General features: G+C 39.1%; 1 protein-coding gene and 1 long non-coding RNA gene across 5 annotated transcripts in view; one reads left to right on the top strand and one right to left on the bottom strand.

Moving 5' to 3' along the window:
* Positions 1 to 17,794, bottom strand: part of LOC110442966 (frizzled-5-like) — a 144,302-nt gene that overhangs the window by 99,501 nt on the left and 27,007 nt on the right. The gene's annotated exons all lie outside the window — the stretch shown is intronic.
* The window catches only part of LOC110442968, a 101,922-nt gene that overhangs the window by 51,428 nt on the left and 32,700 nt on the right, over positions 1 to 17,794 (top strand). Inside the window, exons 1-4 of one of the 2 annotated variants that reach the window (XR_002462060.1) lie at positions 6,436 to 6,491; positions 6,611 to 6,765; positions 14,196 to 14,329; positions 14,907 to 14,977. This is a non-coding gene — a long non-coding RNA (uncharacterized LOC110442968). Of the gene's footprint in view, positions 1 to 6,435; positions 6,492 to 6,537; positions 6,766 to 14,195; positions 14,330 to 14,906; positions 14,978 to 17,794 lie in introns of those variants that run through there. The other variant, XR_002462059.1, reaches the window with a different exon arrangement.

Genomic DNA, 17,794 nt, shown 5'->3' on the forward strand with positions numbered 1-17,794 from the left:
TAGTGGTGACTGGATATTGTGTTATCTGGATTAGTGGTGACTGGATATTGTGTTATCTGGATTAGTGGTGACTGGATATTGTGTTATCTGGATTAGTGGTGACTTGATATTGTGTTATCTGGACTAGTGGTGACTGGATATTGTGTTATCTGGACTAGTGGTGACTGGATTATAGGTCATTTAAATTAGTGGTGGCTGGATATTGTTTAATCTGGATTAGTGGTGACTGGATATTTGGTTATCTGAATTAGTGGTGACTGGATTATGGGTTATCTGGATTAGTGGTTGCTAGATAGTGGTCCATCTTGATTAGTCAAATAGAGGTAGGTGGATTATGAGTCAAACTGATTAGTTGTTGCTTAATCATTGTGAGCCACTGGGAGTAGAGGTGGCCTGATATCATTGACCAATCAGATTATTAGTTGGGTTTATTAACCAGGTTTAATTGTGTTTGTACTTAGTTAAGGTACAAATGTTAATGCTTTAACTCAAAAATATAACGTGATGTAAACTTATCATTTTTTTGTACACATCACATGTCATTGTTGGCTCAGTTTCTATCTGTTTGAGCCTAAATTTCAGTTTTTATAGCCTTATATACTTGTCTTAAGACTTTAATGCATGTATTCAGATGGTTTACTGTAGACAGGCTTTATTACAAAGTCTATGAATGTCAGAAGTTATTTGTGGTATTGTTTACTACTCTGTAAACAGTTTGTGGTCTACACTTATAAAGAACATTTGGTTGATGTAACTAGCATTAATTTGTCAAACACTGACGAAAAACTCATAATTTCGTCTTCCACCTGGTAAATGTTGAATGTCTAGTTTTCTGAATTTCAAATTAACGTTACCATCAATCACTCTATCTGTTTGTAAATTAATAATAATTAATTTTTGAATAGTTTATCGTTTCAAGTAGATGACTGGGATTAGTAAGACATATTATGGAATTGCTCCATATTGCTAAAGATAAATGAAGGCCCTTGAGGCTGTCACAACCAATTACATGTGTGCCTACACAGAAAACACGGAGCCTGGTGATAAACGTTTATATCAAGTTAGTCTGACGGGGTTAAAACCAGCTTAAAGAGTGACGCACATAACCAACATAGACATGTTGATTTTTTACCTAAATGATTTTTACAAGTTTTCATTCCCGTAATTGTTGAAGGTTATATATTTTTGTGAACAATTTACCTGTGATTTGTATTGAGTTGACTTATACCTGTGATTTGTATAAAGTTCTGTTTCACTTCTGAGAGGTATACAGGGACCATGTGAGAGGTACCCGGGGACCATGACCATGTGAGAGGTTTCCAGGGACCATGTGAGAGGTATCGGGGGACCATGTGAGAGTTACCCAGGGACCATGTGAGAGATACCACGGGACCATGTGAGAGGTACCGGGGGACCATGTGAGAGATACCACGGGACCATGTGAGAGGTATCCGGGGACCATGTGAGAGTTACCCAGGGACAATGTGAGAGATACCACGGGACCATGTGAGAGTTACCCAGGGACCATTTGAGAGTTACCCGGGGACTATGTGAGAGTTACCCGGGGACCATGTGAGAGTTACCCGGGGACCATGTGAGAGTTACCTGGGGACCATGTGAGAGTTACCTGGGGACCCTGTGAGAGGTTCTTTCTCATCTTCCATCGTTAGCAAAGATATCTTCTACCTTTGTCAGGGACACATAGAGGCTGTAATAGACTGAAATGGGTCTGGCCCATTTCTCAATTATACCTGTGGCTTATAATGAGTTCGTTATACCTGCAATATCTCTGATTTTTTTGAGTTGTCTTATACCTGTAATGGGTAAAGAGCTTTCTATTCAAGGTCACAAATAGCATAGAGGTCAAAGTGTTCTTGCTCCTATGTTCAAGGTAAGAAATGGCATAGAGGTCAAATAGCATAGAGGTCAAAGCAATCTTGCCCAATGGTTAAGGTCATAGATAGTAAGGAAGTTGAAGTGTTCTAACCCCTGTTCAAGGTTACAAATTACATGGTTGATCAAAGTGGTTTTACCTAATGTTCAAGCTTATAAATTGCATGGAGGTTTAAGTGTTCATGCCCAAATGTTCAAGGTTACAAATCATATGGGGGTGAAACTGTTTTACCCCCTATATGTATATTCAAGGTCATGAATAGCAAGGAGGTCAAGATGTTCTAACCCCTCTACAGATTATAAAAACCTGGGAGATTGAAGTGTTTTTTACCCAATGTTCAAGGTCACAAATCGCATGGAGGTCAAAGTTTTCCTCCCAAAACAAACACCATGGATGTCCAAAGGTGATCTACTTTACTTATGATATTAACGAAACATCAACGGTACATTTATGGATAAAACACTTTATGAAAAAATATGTTATTCTGAGATCACAATGTTCCATGATCATTCAGATGACTTAATTTTTCCAAAGGTCTCACCAGTTTAACTATAATAAGACACATTATTCTACTATGTAGATTTAGGTAAAGTGTGTTTAGTATTACCGGGGCCTAACAAGACCAATCGTTCTAATAGCTCCTGTCCACGGTGCTCTAGTTCAATTACAGAGGTGTAAAATCCTGTGATGCCTCTCACCCTGGGCTCTCATATTGGAGGTACCAGAAACCCAAGACTACAGTTTGTGTTCCCCTCTATAGGGGAGACCAGTTTTTCTGCTAAATATCTGATAATGCTCCTAACAAGAAGCATATTTATTCATCACCTTAACTGCTGGTGCTAATTTACAGCAATTTGGGGCCTGTGGATAGCTGGCTCCGATGTCATTGTGGATACACTGGGTTCTATAGGACAGCATTGCTCCGTACCACCTAGTAAACACTAGGTCTACTCCGCATAGACTTGTAAGCTAAGTGTTTTGGTAGTATATCGTAGCCAATTTGTCTCCCCACTTAACCACAACACTGATCCCTCCAAGATCATCATCATCAACCGCTGATCAGATCCCAGGATTTGCCAGGAAGAACATTCCAAACACACCTATTGCCAGTTCAATAAACAATATTGTTATGTTACAATTGTTTTAGGCCCTGTTTAAAGGTCAAGTATGAGTTACCTCCCCCTCGCTACCACCAAAGTGATTTACCGTCCCCCATGACATATTGTCCCCCTCTCACTCCCAAACATTATATTTGCCCTCTTCAACCCCACCCTGGGACCTAAACCCACATCTAACAGCACTTTGTTGTTGCTATGTTGTTGCTGTGTTGTTACTATGTTGTTGCTTTGTTGTTACTATGTTGTTGCTATGTTGTTGCTGTTTTGTTGCTGTGTTGTTACTGTGTTGTTGCTATGTTGTTGCTGTGTTGATGCTGTGTTAATGCTGTGTTGTTGCTGTGTTGTTACTGTGTTGTTGCTGTGTTGTTGCTATGTTGTTGCTGTTGTTGCTATGGTATCAAACCCTCAAGGCCTAACAATAACAAAGGATGTTACCTTTGGTACCGGGAGTCGAACCCACACCTGACAGCACAGTGGGTTTCAGATGCTGTCAAACTCCGTAGACATAATGACGGTATAGCAAGGGACGCTAGGTTGTGTTTGCTGAAAATACTATGGTATTTGTTAGAATAAACCAATGTTAAACCCCTAGACCTTAAAAACTGTTGGTGTTCTATGATGTTAATTCTAACCACATACTTAATTAATGGGCACTTGTAACGTGGTGATGTATGTGTTATATTTAATACTGTTCTAAGGTTGGCATTACACATTACAGTTTTACACACACTGTACTTTAAAGAGACTGGTTCAGTTTAGTAAATTTCTTTTGCCTGACATTTAAGTCTGTGTTTTGTAAATCTATCCGTCGGTATAAAAACCCGGCGGTAACTGAGATCCTGGCTAAGTCTGTTCCTCTACATGTCATTGGCTGCAGGTTATATTTCAGCTTCAAGTAGCCGAAATCAAACAAAACATTATCTAAATCTGATTAAAGAACAAAACAAGTTGTGACCGCTGACCAGACAATTATGACTATGATATGACCTTAACACCTCATTTGTCTCAAATTCCATCTTCAGTGTTCCTTTTTCTTGAATCATACGGAATTTTAAATTGAATATATAGGACTATATTTATCTTAAATTGTTTTTCATAATTATTGCCTGTTATGTCTCTTTTTTCTTGTACTAATTATTTTGGGTTCTAGGAGGTAAATTGAAATATAAAAAAGATCCTGGTTTAAGTGTACGTTATTGATTGACCACTTGACCAATAAAACCCATCATGGTATCTAGCATGAGGTTGAACCTTTCACCCTTCTTAACCCTTTCACCACTGTTGACCCTAATGGACTCATCCCAATCAATGCATGGTAGAGTCTATAAGAGTTACATAGGGGTGAAAGGGCTAAACCATTTAGACTCTTTAGAGAAGTTTGACTTCTTTCAGAATTTTTTATTTACATTTGTTTTAGATAAAAGAAAATCTCTCCGGGAAACAATAAACATTCTGGAACACTGGATACAAGATTGGCTGCATACACTTATATATAATCTTTACAAAATCAGGAAAACATTAATAATGGATATTTCACTCACTGTAAGTTTTGGAATGAATTCTCTAATTTCATGATACCTTACCATTATGACAAATGTACACTGACAAAAAGGAAGAAAACTTGCTGTAGGTTCTGTAAGTCATATTGTGATGGGTACAGAGGGGAACACAATACATCTGTTTAACTGTTGGTGGAGGTGTGAGCCAGTTGATGATGAAGTTGTCATTCTCGGTGGGGAGTAGTTACACTTCCTGTACCCTGTGGGGAGTAATTACACTCCCTGTGAGTAATTACACTTTGTGGGGAGTAATTACACTCCCTGTACCCTGTGGGGAGTAATTACACTCAGTGGGGAGTAATTACACTCTGTTGGGAGTAATTACTCTCTCTGTGGGGAGTAATTACATTATGTGGGGGAGTAATAACACTCTGGAGAGTAATTACACTCTGTGGGGAGTAATTACACTCTGTTGGGAGTAATTACACTCTGTGGGGAGTAATTACACTCTGTGGGGAGTTATTACACTCTCGGTGGGGAGTAATCACATTATCTGTTGTGAGTAATTACACTCCCTATGGGGAGTAATTACACTCCCTATGGGGAGTAGTTATACTCTGGGGAGTAATTACACTCTGTGGGGAGTAATTACACTCCCTGTGAGTAATTTCACTCTGTTTGGAGTAATTACACTATGTGGAGAGTAATTACACTCTGGGGAGAGTAATTACACTCTGTGGGGAGTAATTACACGCTGTGGGGAGTAATTACACTCTCAGTGGGGAGTAATCACATTATCTGTTGGGAGTAATCACATTATCTGTTGGGAGTAATTACACTCCCTATGGGGAGTAATTACACTTTCTGTGGGGAGTAATTACACTCTCTGTAAGGAGTAAACTGATATTTTCCCTTCAAGTGATCCATACGACAAATCTATTATACACTGGTCTAAAACCTGATACTCACTATGTAATCTACAGGGATCCAGACTAGACTTACTCAAGTCCTTGTTAGTGGGTAGACTTACATTTACACAGATCCATCACAATGTGATCTACAGGGATCAAGACTAGACTTACTCAAGTCCTTGTTAGTACAGGTATGAATACATGTGACTGTGTTGTTTAGTATGCTGTAAGGGACAGGTATGTATGCATGTATAATGTGTGTGTTATACAGTGTGTTTTAAGTGAGAGGCGTACATGTGACTGTGTTGTTTGGTATGCTGTAAGGGACAGGTATGAATACATGTGACTGTGTTGTTTGGTATTATGTAAAGGACAGGTATGTATACATGTGACTGTGTTGTTAGGGATGCTGTAAGGGACAGGTATGTATACATGTGTCTGTGTTGTTTGGTATGATGTAAGGTACAGGTATGAATACATGTATAATGTGTGTGTTAAACAGTCTGTTTTAAGTGAGAGGCGTACATGTGACTGTGTTGTTTGGTATGCTGTAAGGGACAGGTATTAATACATGTGACTGTGTTTTTTGGTATGATGTAAAGGACAGGTATGAATACATGTGACTGTGTTGTTTGGGATGATGTAAAGGACAGGTATGTATACGTGTGACTGTGTTGTTTGGGATGCTGTAAGGGACAGGTATGTATACATGCGACTGTGTTGTTTGGGATGCTGTAAGGGACAGGTATGTATACATGTGTCTGTGTTGTTTGGTATGATGTAAGGTACAGGTATGAATACATGTATGATGTGTGTGTTAAACAGTGTGTTTTAAGTGAGAGGCGTACATGTGACTGTGTTGTTTGGTATGCTGTAAGCGACAGGTATGAATACATGTGACTGTGTTGTTTGGTATGATGTAAGGGACAGGTATGTATACATGTGACTGTGTTGTTTGGTATGATGTAAGGTACAGGTATGAATACATGTATAATGTGTGTGTTAAACAGTGTGTTTTAAGTGAGAGGCGTACATGTGACTGTGTTGTTTGGTATGCTGTAGGGGACAGGTATGTATTGTTGTAATGATTGTTCTTTCCCTATCTCTGTTTTCAGATAGACACTGGAGTAGGTGTTGATGCTTCCTGAAAAAAATATGAATGAAAGACATGTCCTGTTTACTATATAGACCTGGGGAGAGATGCTAGCCTGACACGACCACACATTTATCCAATGTGTAACGCCCGACAGCAGAAATTTGTGCAGTCGGAGGAATGCAGAGTTGCAGGTTGTCAGTGATCTGCCAAGAGAAGATCCATGGCAAGGTCTGAAGTGATAGAAACGGTATGTACACGGAGGTGTCTAAATCCCAGTCTGATGTGGCAAATTTGTCCATCCTGGTACGGAGTGTCAGTCTGGGGCATGTTGGACCGTAGAATGATGCTCGTGCATTCCTGCACTGTTGTGTACATTAGTGAAACATGGCCAATGACCTGGTATATTTGGGAGGTGTGACGTAACTTCTGGCAACTGCACCATCACAGTAGCAGTTGATCTCTCCGTAGAGCAAGCCGAATACTGTAGAACTGGTAAATATCCGCGTGTGGAAATGTTTGCCTCGTGATACTTTATACTGTGTTGGGAATGCATATAATTGCCAAATTTTATATGTGCAACATATGGACAGACCAGGGTTCGAACCCGGGATCCTCCAAACTCTAGACGAACGCTCTACCATTTTAGTTTTCTGGTAGCCGACGATCGACCCAGTCCAGTTTCATTACATTCCTCCCTCCTTTTTCTAAGTCTTCGCCCCCGAAGACACAACTATTTACAACCCAGGTCTGGTTATACCCTTGTAAAACATACACCAAATGCTTGAAACAAGGGTTGGTCACAGGCACCACTGTAACAGGAGAGGAAAAATGCACGGCCAGCCCGGGGTTCCAACCCGGGACCCTCTGAACTCTAGACGGACATTCTACCACTTGAGCTATCTGGTAGCCGGCGATCGACTCAGTCCAGTTCCGCTACATTTGCAAGAACCTTTTGAGATGCTAGTATGTCGAGTCTGGTGTCCCACAATAAGTAGAGTTATGGCCCATTTTCACTTTAAATAAGTTTATGTAGGGCATATTTTATAAATATATTGTGTAACCTTTAATTGCCAAATGTGAATATCTTTTGGGATAGTGAAGTTTTTGCATATTCAGAATTTGGTCTCTCTTTCCTACTTCAGAGTTATGGGCCTTTGTTCAGTTTTCGTTGGAAGTTTGTATAAAAAGAGCTTGAGGGGGACGGTATGGATTGCTTACATTCTTGTTTTATCTATGACTGTCCTCAATTACCTCAATGACCTCAATGTCTACATGAATTTTGAGTGTTTTACCTATTTTGTACCCATTGACCCATTAACATACAATTCTGTCCTGAAAAAATATTATTTGCTCGTTAAACTAACTCTGTCCTCAATAAACATAGTGTACCTATTGACCTGAAATTCTGCCCTGAATGACCTTAATGCACCCATTAACTCGCAATTCTGTCCTCAATGACCTTGTTTTGCACATTAAACTATATTTTTGTCCTCTGCGACCTTCTCCTGCCCATTAACCTATAATCCAGTCTTCAATAACCTTTCAGTCCTATTAGCTGTATAATCTTTCCCCGGTAACCTTGATCACTAATCACCAATACAAGTGTACCTGGTGACCTTGTACTAATTGTCCATGATGCAATATGCCCTGCATTAATTTGATATAATAACACGTTGCACAGCTGCATTTTAGTTTGTATCTTATTGTTAGAGCAATGTCTATATCCTGTTCTGGTCGATTCTTGGTGGAATTAACTCCTTAACATTGTTTCCATTTCAATTACAATTCCTGCGATGGCTATACAAACCTTTACCTGCACAGGACAAGGAAACCATGCTATTTTACATGGTTGGTTATTAGCATCAATTTTCTTGTGAGAGACTCGATGACAAAAGCTGGCGATTAAAAAAGTATCGTGAATACACATTAGTGTGGCATGATGCTCTTTTTGTTTTCAATCATACTGATCACCATAGATACACTGAGAATGTAACGAAACAGTGTAATTTAATAAACTGTATATGGAGGGATAGATTTTTCATTTTTTCTTCATCTGTTAAAAGACGTATTCCCATAGCATGTATACAGGTGTAGTGTGTCGTGTACAACAGGTGTGGAAACTTTGTAAACTCCCACCTCGTGGAACCTTATATCAACATCACAACGGTGCCATTGTGTACAGAAAACCTAGTAGCCGAGTCCGAAAAACGGGCACAGAACTTACAGAAACCCTAGTAGCCGAGTCCGAAAAACAGGCCCAGAACTTACAGAAAACCTAGTAACCGAGTCCGAAAAACAGGCACAGAACTTACAGAAAGCCTAGTAGCCGAGTCCGAAAAACGGGCACAGAACTGAAAAAAAACCTACCAGTAGCCGAGTCCAAAAAATGGGCTCAGAACTTACAGAAACCCCGTCCCAGTAGCCGAGTCCGAAAAACGAGCTCAGACCTTACAGAAAACCAGTACCAGTTGCCGAGTCCAAAAAATGGGCTCAGAACTTACAGAAACCCCGTCCCAGTAGCCGAGTCCGAAAAACAAGCTCAGAACTTACAAAAAACCTACCAGTAGCCGAGTCCAAAAAACGGGCACAGAACTTACAGAAACCCTAGTAGCCGAGTCCGAAAAACGGGCTGAGAATTTACAGAAAACCTACCAGTAGCCGAGTCAAAAAAACAGGCTCAGAACTTACAGAAAACCGGTACCAGTAGCCGAGTCCGAAAAACGGGCACAGAACTGAAAAAAAACCTACCAGTAGCCGAGTCCAAAAAACGGGCTCAGAACTTACAGAAAAACTACCAGTAGCTGAGTCCGAAAAACGGGCACAGAACTTACAGAAACCCTAGTAGCCGAGTCCGAAAAACAGGCTCAGAACTTACAGAAAACCGGTACCAGTAGCCGAGTCCGAAAAACTAGCTCAGAACTTACAGAAAACCAGTCCCAGTAGCCGAGTCCGAAAAACAACCGCAGAACTTACAGAAAACCTCCCAGTAGCCGAGTCCGAAAAACAGGCACATAACTTTCAGAAAACCTAGTAGCCGAGTCCAAAAAACGGGCACAGAACTTACAGAAAACCTACCACTAGCCGAGTCCGAAAAACGGGCTCAGACCTTACAGAAAACCTACCAGTAGCCGAGTCAAAAAAACAGGCTCAGAACTTACAGAAAACCTCCCAGTAGCCGAGTCCGAAAAACGAGCTCAGAACTTACAGAAATCTAGTACCAGTAGCCGAGTCCGAAAAACTAGCTCAGAACTTACAGAAAACCAGTACCAGTAGCCGAGTCTGAAAAACGGGCTCAGAACTTACAGAAAACATACCAGTAGCCGAGTCCGAAAAACGAGCTCAGAACTTACAGAAAACCAGTACCAGTTGCCGAGTCCGAAAAATGGGCTCAGAACTTACAGAAAACCAGTACCAGTAGCCGAGTCCGAAAAAAGGGCTCAGAACTTACAGAAAACCAGTACCAGTAGCCGAGTCTGAAAAACGGGCTCAGAACTTACAGAAAACCAGTACCAGTTGCCGAGTCCGAAAAATGGGCTCAGAACTTACAGAAAACCAGTACCAGTAGCCGGGTCCGAAAAACGGGCTCAGAACTTACAGAAAACCAGTACCAGTTGCCGAGTCCAAAAAATGGGCTCAGAACTTACAGAAAACCAGTACCAGTAGCCGGGTCCGAAAAACGGGCTCAGAACTTACAGAAAACCGGTACCAGTAGCCGAGTCCGAAAAACGGGCTCAGAACTTACACAAAACCTACCAGTAGCCGAGTCTGAAAAACGGGCACAGAACTTACAGAAAACCAGTACCAGTAGCCGAATCCGAAAAAAGGGCTCAGAACTTACAGAAAACCAGTACCAGTAGCCGGGTCCGAAAAACGGGCTCAGAACTTACAGAAAACCGGTACCAGTAGCCGAGTCCGAAAAACGGGCTCAGAACTTACAGAAACCCTACCAGTAGCCGAGTCCAAAAAACGGGCTCAGAACTTACAGAAAACCTACCAGTAGCCGAGGCCAAAAAACAGGCACAGAACTTACAGAAAACCTACCAGTAGCCGAGCCCAAAAAACAGGCACAGAACTTACAGAAAACCTACCAGTAGCCGAGCCCAAAAAACAGGCACAGAACTTACAGAAAACCTACCAGTAGCCGAGCCCAAAAAACAGGCACAGAACTTACAGAAAACCTACCAGTAGCCGAGTCTGAAAAACGGGCTCAGAACTTACAGAAAACCAGTACCAGTTGCCGAGTCCGAAAAATGGGCTCAGAACTTACAGAAAACCAGTACCAGTAGCCGGGTCCGAAAAACGGGCTCAGAACTTACAGAAAACCAGTACCAGTTGCCGAGTCCGAAAAATGGGCTCAGAACTTACAGAAAACCAGTACCAGTAGCCGAGTCCGAAAAACGGGATCAGAACTTACAGAAAACCTACCAGTAGCCGAGGCCAAAAAACAGGCACAGAACTTACAGAAAACCTACCAGTAGCCGAGCCCAAAAAACAGGCACAGAACTTACAGAAAACCTACCAGTAGCCGAGCCCAAAAAACAGGCACAGAACTTACAGAAAACCTACCAGTAGCCGAGCCCAAAAAACAGGCACAGAACTTACAGAAAACCTACCAGTAGCCGAGTCCTAAAAACGAGCTCAGAACTTACAGAAAACCTACCAGTAGCCGAGTCCAAAAAACAGGCACAGAACTTCCACAGCTGTTAGATCCAGCTTAATACCACATAAAAATGAAATTTAATTTTTGTTTGGTAAATATTATCTTGGATATGCAGTGCTTCAGCATACTATACAGTAAACTCGTGACACATTACTTTACTAAGTCTTGTAAGGCAATGACCTTTTTACATGTTTGTTGAAAGGTCATCCCATTTTGATAATATTATATCACTGGTCAAACGTATGAGAACTTTCTGTGTATACAACAAATTATTTCATAAAAATCGGTGCAGATCAAGTTAAGAACGAATTGCTAGACATTTATTGATCTTTTAGGGTTTTGTTTTTTCACAAGGTCATATACACAATTTGTCTGCAGATATTGAAAACATTATTTAAGTTAAAGTCTCTTCAAAAAGTTTCGAAATCATTGAGAAAAAAACGGATTTTTATTAATTCACCAGAACAAGAAATTGGGCTTGAGCACAGAATCTGAGTTTGAGCGTGAGTACAATTTCAGAATACAGTCATCAGGTTTCTTCTGTGTCCCCTAGAAGAACGAACAGAAATGAATAATAATTCTGATTATGAGGGGTCAGGGTGGAGGGGGTAGGGGTGGTAGCATACATTAGTTGCCTGATTACTATAATATAATAGGATAGCAGGTCAATGCTCTGCTAACCTCCCTGAATATGCAGAAGACCAGAACCTATGTATACATAGTAATTAACCTGTGATATTGGCTATACCAATTATAGCTGAAATCTTTACCCTCATTCCCTTTACAACCTAGACCAAATTCCGGGTCACAAATGTAGGGGTATAGATATGTGCATGTCCAATGAGATTTAGATAGCTTTCTTCCAAATTTAATGAAGGAAAAACTAAAAGTCTAAAAATTAATGAATAAGATGATTTTCAAAAATCTTGCATTCTTTAAAAAAGAGTGATGTTTTTTACCAAATTAAGGAAGATAGCAGTTTCCAAAATATTGAAGAAAAACCTGTGTAGATCAATGTATATTTTTTCCATTTCTTTGAGAAAACATTAGATTGACTTTTCATTTCATAGCTATTCATTGAGAACATTGAGGTGATTTTTAGGTCACCTGAGCTTTGCTCAAGTAACCTATTCCAATCACTTTCCGTCTGTCGTCATCCGTCGTCCGTCGTCCGTCGTGCGTAAACTTTTACATAATCAACTTCTTCTCAAGAACCTGTGGATGGAATTTTTTCAAACTTGTTCAGAATCATCCTTGGTAGATGAGGATACCAAATTGTAAAATTGGGATTCCTACCCTAACCCTAGGGGCCAGGGTGGGGCCCAAAAGGGAAAATTAACCAATATTTAAAAAATCTTCTTCTCCAGACTCAGAGGTATTACAGTCATTTTCTCTGCATGCATGGAAAGATCACCAGGGGCTTTTTTTAATTGTAAATTTCAGGACCCCCGAGCTATCCGTTCTTCCTTTAGGGAGGGGGTAAAGTTTATTATAGTTTATATAGGGAAATAACACTTTTGGGTATATATTTTATCCATTTTCAGCAGAAAATCACTCAAACTTAGTCAGAATCATCTTTGGTGAATGAGAGTATTACTTCGTAAAATTGGGATTCCTGCCCCATCCCCAGGGGCTAGGGCGGAGCCCCAAAGGGAACATTTACCAATATTTTCAAATTCTTATCCTTTGATGACATGACAAGTATTGTATTTCACTTAGTTTACATGCTGATTTCCACATCACATCTAAACAATAAAATAAAGCTACCAGTACCTATGATATAACTCAGGTGACCGCTAAGGCCCTTGGGCCTCTTGTTTCTCACAGAAATGAAATTATTTTTAGTTGAATTAACGATGCAGCAGGTCACTTAGTAGCCAGCTGTGCATTTACTGCAGGATATAGTCGTGTATTTGCTGCGAACCAGTCACCTCCACTTGTCAAATGTCACCCCCAATCAGCTTCCACAATTAGAGAACAAAGACACACAATCCTGTGTGATACTTTGAATTCTCAATTTACATTGACACCTTTAATCTCTTACAGTGTTACCAATTATTATGGGTCAGGGCCATTGTCTGGCCTAATTGGTGATTTAAGTTCGTCTGTTAGTGTACCGATCAACTTCGTAATGACAATGAGGGTGGCGGACCTTTATCACAATACTGTTGATCTTCACAGCATTAAATAATTACATTTTACAGGGTGTGTTGTACATGCAGACAAAGACTTCTGGTTAGTTCAGTCTCTTTGTAAGATAAAAGGCTTTGAAATTATTCAGAATTTTTCAGTCATTGATCAAATTGGTAATTACAAAAAACAAGAAAAATCTAGCCAGTCAAAAAAATCTATTCATACATATGTACATGTAATTTTATCATTGGTATACTTAAAATATTTTCCCCTCAAAATTATGCTTATGAAATTGTTTTACAATCATGTTCAAATATTTTCCATTATCATCTGCTTTGTTGTTATTAATTGATTAAGTTTTGCAAAAAGAATCTTGTTAATATTTTTAGAAACAGCAGGTCAATATTCACCTTATGATCAATATGATGTCATTTCAATCGTAATGTCACAATAATGCTTGCGGCCAAACACAGAATTTTTCCTCTGAACATTTTTCATGTTATGTTCTATCATGTTTAATGATTAAAACTTTTTTTTTAAACTCGGAAAAAACAATTATATGGACCTGAAAAAAGTGATATTAACCTTGACTTAATTCATCTCCATCAATATCGCGTTCGCAGGTCCATACGACCACATATTCACCTCCACAAAGTCCACAATTGATAATAACAATGATACCAATTTTAAACTACATGGCAACAACTTGTTTTCATATGGGGAGATGGACATACAGTTTTTTGGACCAGTTCCTCGTGAGATCTGGTTGTGGATTTGTATAATTTGGAAAGTTATAGAACATACAGAATTCAGGAAGAGGCTGTCGGTCCGCAGTACCAGGCAGTGGTCTCTGTAATTATTTAATTTTCTTTAATTGTTTACAGGCTGTCGGCCAGAAACTGCTCACCAAACTTAATCAGGAGATCATGCATCATTGACTATCATACCGAGCTCTCCTGTCAGAGGAGGCCAGGAAAGGGTGAACAAGATTGTGGATGCATCATTTGAGGATATCAAGGTCTATAATACAAATCATATATTCTATTTTGTGTTCTACTGAAAAGTTAGTGAACCATGCCATTTCTGTATTTAACAAAGCAAGGAAATCAATAACTCTGTACATATATCATTTCTGGAACATGAGGCATTCATTTTAGCAAACTTTATCAAATTTGGAAGTATATTCTAGAATCTAGTCAGAATTGAAATCATTTTCCTGTTTTTCTCGAAGTTTCGTAGGATTGAAAACTGATTGAATTAGAAGATTATGCCGGAAAAACTGCTTCAATTTCCCCAAAAAGATTTTCCTGGAATATTGAAATTATTTAAGCTTCAATTTCATAAAATACTGCTTTTATTATATTTTCAAATTAATTTGGAGAAACAAATCGACTGAATATGTCCCTGTTTTAATTTTAAAAAGGAAATCCCCCATGATATTTCTATTTTTGAGGCTGGAACTTTTGTTTTTGGTAATAGGCGAGAATAGATCCCTTTCAGAAAATCCAGATCCTCAATCCTCAATCTATCTAAGATTTTTGAAAGTATATAAAACAACACTAAATTGTGTTTAACAACAATATCATGTGTGACAGGAAACTTTTGGATTGGGAAACCTGTCAAACAGAGCATCAAGGAGTTCCACAAGAGTGTCAACAATGAATGGGTAAGGATGACTTAATTGTAGAAACCCCACTGATTTTCCAATGAGTTTCAGCAATTATACATGACTGTTTGAAAGGAAGAAAGGTGTTACAGCTATTAATTTATTCTCTGAAACTTTCTGACTAAATTTCACCAGAATAGAAAAAAACCCAGTCTCATGCACTTAAATATGAATATTAACTTATTATTTATTTTACAACAATTATGAAACAAGTTATTTCAACTTATATTATTCACTCTTGTTGACCCGGAAGTTAGAGATCCGGGGGTGGGGGGTCTTATTGTGGGAGGAAACCGGAGAACCCAGATAAAACCCATGTGGTCGGGCAGATGACCTTTACACGTCCAATTGGGGAATGGAGCCCCGGCCCCCAATGCACAATTAACCCGACTGCCCTTAGAGTGAGCTCATGAGTTGTCATAAATCTAATATTTTGTCAAAATACCTTTCTTTATGATGTTACGTGCATGTTAGCAAGACAATTGAAATAGATAAAAACAAAAAGAAAGTGAAATATATCGCTCCGATTAGTGGGAAGTCTTCTTTGAACGGAATACAGTGAGTTAGATACTATAAGGAACTCGGGAGATATCGGGAACTAGTGTGATGTCAGGGAATTTTGTTATTGAGTTTGAGGTTATAATTAATGACTGTTCCTTAATCCGTCTTTGCATATTGCTGAGTTATCTGCTCTTCTGAGAAGGTATTGATTGTTACGTCATTGGTTTGTGAGAGTAACGTCATCAATTTTTGAGAAAACGACGTAAGTTTCTCACACAAACCAATGACGTAACAATCAATACCTGCTCACAAGAGAAGATTACTCTGCAATACGCCAAGACGGAATAGGGCAAAAGTATAAGTTTGTTTTAAGTAAAAAATTGTGATAACCTTGTTCTTTCTGATGCTGATATTTATTTTGAGTATTTACCTTTTTAAACTGTTCTACTTGATAAACACCTACGATCTTACTAACACACCCTTCTGTCATTTTGGCTGCAATAAATCATCTGAATACTCCATCCGAAAAATGTCAACAATTTCTGTTTCAATTGCAAGAATATTAGCCTTTAATATGAAAGTATAAAAAGGTAATGGACAAGCAGGTCTTATGTTTATCAGCATAGAATATTGACCATCCTGACTAGACATGTACTTATTGACAAATTATTAGTGCCCAATTTTTTAGCTATTTAAGTTGAGTATGATAAAAGAATTTATGAAATAGCTATAAATTCCCCTTTGTGGCCCCCCTGTGCATACCTTTGACATTTGACCTGTTGTTGGCTGTTAGTGTGCAGTTGTACACTATGTACATGTTAGCCATTTAATTCCAAATTAAAATTCGCTTTACAGGACCTTTAAAAAAACCATTTCACCCAGTCAAAATTCTCTCTTAGGGCTTCTCATAAGACATTTCACCCAGTCAAGATTCTCCCTTAAGGGCTTAATTCTCATAAGACATTTCACTCAGTCAAGATTCTCTCTGTTAAAGGGTTCTCATAAGACATTTCACCCAGTCAAGATTCTCTCTGTTAAAGGCTTCTCATAAGACATTTCACCCAGTCAAGATTCTTAAGGGCTTCTCATAAGACATTTCACCCAGTCAAGATTCTCTCTCTTAAGGGCTTAATTCTCATAAGTCATTTCACCCAGTCAAGATTCTCTCCTAGGGGCCTTCTCATAAGACATTTCACCCAGTCAAGATTCTCTCTTGAATGGCTCCTCAAGACATTTCACCCAGTCAAGATTCTCTCTTAATGGCTTTATTTTGATAAGACATTTCACCCAGTCAAGATTCTCTCTGTTGAGGGCTTCTCATAAGACATTTCACCCAGTAAAGATTCTCTCTTAAGGGCTAAATTCTCATAAGACATTTCACCCCGTCAAAATTATCTTATAAGGGCTTCTCATAAGACATTTCACCCAGTCAAGGTTCCTTTTACAGGGAATCTGATTAACATTTAGCCCATTCAAGATCCCCCCTTCAGATATTTTACTCAGTCAAGAATCCCTCTGGGTCTTTTAGTAACATATTTCACCTAGTCGAGAATCTCTTAACGGAACTTTTGATTTGACCTTTGATCGAGTCAAGTTTCTGTCCTAGGGCTTCTGATTTAGATATTTTAACTATATCAAGATTCATTTTACAGGTTTCTTATAAGACATATTTCGCACCCCAGATTCGCTGTACAGGGCTTCTAATTTAGTTACTGTAAAACCCAATATTAATGCCCCTTTGTTTAATTTGCCACCTCCTTTACCGCCAACATATTTCAATATTCCCTTGTATTGTTTCGTAGGAATTCCTTCATATATTTTCCACATTTGATTGCAAAAATCCTTTAAAATGCCATTTTTTTTCTAGACAAATGGTGGAAGTTTAACAAGGCTTTACTTATGAGACATTTCAAAGAGTTTTGTATATGGTCACACATTTTCACTAAGATGAAAATGCATGTTTTCCCCAGTTTGCATTTTGAAAATGTATGACTTTGCATCATTTTGTGATGTTTTGATCAAAAGAATCTCGATCTTGTCTTTTTACAAAACCATCTTCAACAAGTTTCAGTAAAATCATTAATGATTGATTTGAAGGATGATAATACTATTGGACTGTACTAATATAAGAAATGAGAGAAATTACTAGTGGTATGTATCTGAGATTTCATTGTTTAGTTTGGTGGCATGCTACCTTAGATTTATGTTGTGCAGTTGACTCCCGCCCGTTGAAGCATGACGAGGGGGGACATGGCCCATTAGGAGGTGTAGTGTTAGACATGTAGGGATGGAGGGGGAGGGGGTGGAGTAGGAGGG

This window comes from Mizuhopecten yessoensis, unplaced genomic scaffold, assembly GCF_002113885.1.
Source record: "Mizuhopecten yessoensis strain PY_sf001 unplaced genomic scaffold, ASM211388v2 scaffold716315, whole genome shotgun sequence".
Lineage (NCBI taxonomy): Eukaryota > Metazoa > Mollusca > Bivalvia > Pectinida > Pectinidae > Mizuhopecten > Mizuhopecten yessoensis.